Source organism: Bison bison, unplaced genomic scaffold (assembly GCF_000754665.1).
Source record: "Bison bison bison isolate TAMUID 2011002044 unplaced genomic scaffold, Bison_UMD1.0 scf7180017834257, whole genome shotgun sequence".
Taxonomy (NCBI): Eukaryota; Metazoa; Chordata; class Mammalia; order Artiodactyla; family Bovidae; genus Bison; species Bison bison.
In genome coordinates, this window is record NW_011472628.1 from 8,005 (window position 1) to 12,642 (window position 4,638).

Consider the following 4,638-nt stretch of genomic DNA (forward strand, 5'->3'; position numbering starts at 1 on the left):
GCACAGTATAGCAGCAGCAGTTAACATACCTGAAACAAACACAAGAAAGAACTCTGAAGCATTTTCTAGTATATTAAATTTTGTGTTTGAACTCTACTGTTATAGTGGATTTTAAAAAGAGCTTTTTTGTTATCTTCATAGATTGCACTTTTAAAAGTATAGAAAATATACACATTGGTTCTAGTTGTCTACATTGACTATTTAACATACCTTTTAAAATGCTTTTTAAAGTTCAAAATAGTTCTCACCATCTCTGTAAATGCAGTCATTGTGTGGTTGTCCTTTCTAGTATTCAGAGTATTTTATTAGAAAGTACTATGGAAGTGATACTGAAACTTTAGTACAGTACTGTCAATACCTTATGGTTCTTTTTCTTTGAGAACTATTTGAGTTTGTATGTTTAAAATACCTTCTGATTATGTGTCATATTCCATTGCTCTTCATTATTTTCTGTGGCATAGACTAAAGCACAAATTACATCTTTTTCATGTTTTATTAGAAAATTGTATTCCCTATTGGGTCCACATTGCTAGCAGCATTTTTCTCGGTGGCCTACAACATGATAACTTCTGTAATTAATTTTATCTGCCCTATAAGATTTTCTGCATGTTCAGTGACTTAAAACCACACTGGATGATCTCTAAATCAGACTAATTTCTTCTAAAGTATATGTGAGATTCCTGGATTTCTAAATTATGATTCTTTAGAAAATAAGATTTTAATGTCAGTCATTCACTCAACTCTGGGCCTAAAAACAATAGATGTGTTTTAGTATCCATATCAAGTGCAATACTGGTCTTTCCCTAGATGCAGTGCCTTGGCTTGCTGCCAGTTTGTACTGCCCTCTACTTGCTCTGCACTCAGCTGCTGGGGCCTCTGTCCCGTTTCCTAGATAGTGCTGCTACCACTGTGCTGGATCAGGGTCTTGCTCCCTTTTCCACTCTCTCTAGTCTTCAGGATAGTTGCTAGAAAGTGGGGGGAAATATAGAGGTCCAAAACTGACATTATGGACTGTATGGGACCTAATGGTATTCTGGAGAGGAATATTGTCAGAGTTCCATGGCGGCACAAGTTACTAACAGTATACAATAGCAGTTACCTTAAGTTTTCATTAATAAAGTCTTAGGCTGTGGGTAACTAGGTGTGATTTGTGATTATAAAAGTATAATACTAAAGATTATACCTTTTTCTCTCAGTTTTGAGGTGTGTGTGTGTGTGTGTGTATATATATATATATATATATATATAAATTCATTTCAGAATTTTAAAGTACATTTTTTTATAGAGATTTAGTTTTATTTTTTAACTCTTAATGACAATTTGCCTTATTACAGAGACTTGATTTGTGTGTGTGTACACATATATATTGTTAAGTAGCTAGATACATCAAAACAATATAGACCTCTGGGGTTGCTTGGGTTATTTCAGTAAATCTGGGCCTCAGTTTATCTAATGAAGAGGCAAGAAAAAAATGCTCTGATAAATTGGAGATAAAAATCTTCTGAGGCTTAGAGAAAAGTTAGGATGGCAAATGGTAGTCATATTGTTTGCCATTTCTGTTCTGTTGATGGTATCCTGAGCTGAGCAGGGGTCCAGAACTTAGAAGAGGAAGGTGACATAGATGGAAGAGACTTGATGTTTATGGTCTAGGAACTTCATAACCAAAGATAATTAAAAGTATAGGCCAGTTTATCTACAGAGCACTGTTCATTTCTCTACCAAATGATGAGAGTAAATTTGAAAGTAAATTTAAGCCTAGATTTAAGCCTGCCAGGTTCCTCTTTCCATGGGATTCTCCAAGCAAGAATACTAGAGTGAGTAGCTATTCCCTTCTCCAGGAGATCTTCCTGACCCAGGGGTTGAACCTGGATCTCCCGCATTGCAGGCAGATACTCTACCGTCTGAGCCATCAGGGAAGCCCATAAAATAATTGGGCAATGACTAAATAGCGTAATCTACATTGCTCAGGAAAAGAGTTTCAAAATGGGAGAAAAGGATTTAAAATGGGATAATGTCTAAATCCTTTCCAGCACCTGCTTCTTTAACTTTAATGCCTTTCTCCACTTTGGATTATTAAACATATATATATATATTTGGATTGTTATAGTAAATACATTATTTGGCTTGAAGTATTATGAACAGTGTTGGCCACATACATGTTCAAAAGATACAAGTCTGTTCCTGTTAACCACATCTCTGTTGTTTAGTGTTTTCAGTGGACAAAGGTTATAGTCACTATATAGAAGCTACCTATAACAGTTCCTTAAGGGAAATTGCTGTTTGTTTCAGACTTGTCCTCACTAGGCAGGGAGTCAGTGTTTGAAATATAGTTAGAAACTACTAACTACAGTTTGATCACATAGTGCATTCTAACTACCCTCTTATTTTCACATATGTGGTTAGTTTTTAAAGTGTTCGATATTTTTAATCTGACTCTTGTTGAGTTCATCTTACTAGTCAGTGCTGTACATCATCAGAAGGCAGTTACAATACTTTTGCCTCTTTTTTGGTTTACAGTTGAAATTGCAGCATCCAATGGCTGAGTCAGTTTCAGCTCTTAGTCGTGCCTCACTTTTTTTCTCTTAAAGGCTACATCTTTTATTTACTTTCCCATTTGCTTTTTTCTAACTTTTGTTATAGAACTGTGCAAATGATAGAAGCAGAATTCTGCTGACTAATCAAACCCTTTATTCTTGCCTCATTTCTCAATGTCCAAACTGTTTTAGAAGCTTAAATTTTTGTGTCATGTTTAATTAGCATGAGATATTATTTTATGGTACAGATTTAGTACTTGATCCATATCCTTAAAACACTTGGTCTAATTCCTCAAAATATTAATTATGTACTATACAGTACATCCATCTCCTCCTCTGGCAAACAAATGTTATGTGTTTGGAGTGAAATTTTGTTTAAATTCCGAACAGTGTTTGATACATGATTTAGCATGAAAACTTATTTATGTGGCAATTGTAAGTGAATATTTTATCTTGGCATTGGTTTAATGATAATATTTGAATTGTTTCTTTAGTAGTCCCAGCCAAGCAATTTCTACTGCCGTGGAGTTTATGAATTAGTACCAGTTTTATACCTAAATTGAAGATATTAAATATCATGTCTGTCTTTAAATGTACAGATACACTGTGGAGAATTATTGAAAACTGGTAATGAGTTGAATATTCATTTATTTTACCTCTAACCTTAAATGTTAGTTGAACTTAGAATTTCACTTTAATGACTATTTCACATACTTTTTTAAAAGAGTCAATTTTGATACCTATATTGAACTCTTGTTTTTACTTAGAGTTGTAGTTGAAAAAATTTAAAAAAGCGTCATCCATGAGGCTATAGTGTAACATCTCAGCGAAATTTCAAGCCTTAGTTTTCATTAGTGCCAACGAGAACAGACTGGTTTGTAAGGTTTTTCCAGTGCTACAAAAGCTACAAAATTCTACTGCTAGAAAAACATAGCAAAATAAGAAAAAATCAATTTTATTTCAACCTTTATTGTTTATGATGAAAAATTGCTAGTTCCTTCTTCAGTAAGTAAAATTACTAAGTTTTTAAACTATCATAATTACGATTTTCAAATTCATCTGAAATTTTAATATGTTAAGAATATTTGATATTTTAATGTAATGATTAGTTTTTAACATGCAGTAATTGAGTGAGGTAAATTAGTTAATCTGGAATGATTTGAAAGCTCAAAATTATATCTTGCTGATTTTCTAAATTGGGTAGAAACTTAGAGAAATAGAAAATACCTTTCTTTTTCTTCTTATACTAAAAGAATTGCAGTTTGGGCATAATTTTACCATATTTTAATTTATAATTTAACATACCATCATTAAAGAAAAAGAAACACCAAATATTAGTAAGTAATAACTATTATAATAGAATGGGTAGGAACTATATGCTTCATTTTTTAAAATGGTGTCATTTGCCATAAAATATAGTAGGTTGGAGTCTTGCTGAATTTTGTCAAGGAGTTTCACAGAAAATTCTTTCCAACATTTGAGAAAAGATCTTTTCAGGTTTGAGAATTGTCACAAAGATATTCTTGTTATGGTTACTGAGATGAGACATAGGCAGAGAGATTTTTACTAATTATCTAGACCTTTTTTGGTCAAGTTATTGTTTAACATTTAATGGAAAGCATCTGATGATGGAAGATGGTGAGGAAATTGGGGTTTGTGTTTGTTCTTTAAGTAAAGAAAAATTGGAAAAGACCAACAGTATAAGGAATATCATCAATAATTCATGTATTATAGTATTTCTTCTGGCTTCCCAGGTGGTTCAGTGGTAAAGAATCTGCCTGCCAATGCAGAAAAAGCAAGAGACGTGGGTTCGATCCTTGGGTCGGGAAGATCCCCTGGAGTAGGAAATGGCAACCCACTTCAGTGTTCTTGCCTGGAAAATTCCATGGACAGCGGGTTATGGCAGGCTGTGTAGTCCATGGGGTTGTAAAGAGTTGGATGCGACTGAGCACACAGTATCTTTTCTATTATTTTTCTTCAATGGGAGATAGCTTGATTCCTATATTTACTGAAGTATTTACTAAAATGAGTAATTGTTCTCAGTTTTTTTCCTGGTGGATCCAAATCTTATGGATTTGTTCAACTACCCAGTAATTTAGTTAAG

General features: G+C 33.4%; 1 protein-coding gene across 1 annotated transcript in view; it reads left to right on the plus strand.

The window, feature by feature from the left end:
* KDM6A (lysine (K)-specific demethylase 6A) overlaps positions 1-4,638 on the plus strand; it is a gene marked incomplete at its 5' end in the record, with an annotated part of 45,455 nt that overhangs the window by 7,170 nt on the left and 33,647 nt on the right. The window lies entirely within an intron of this gene.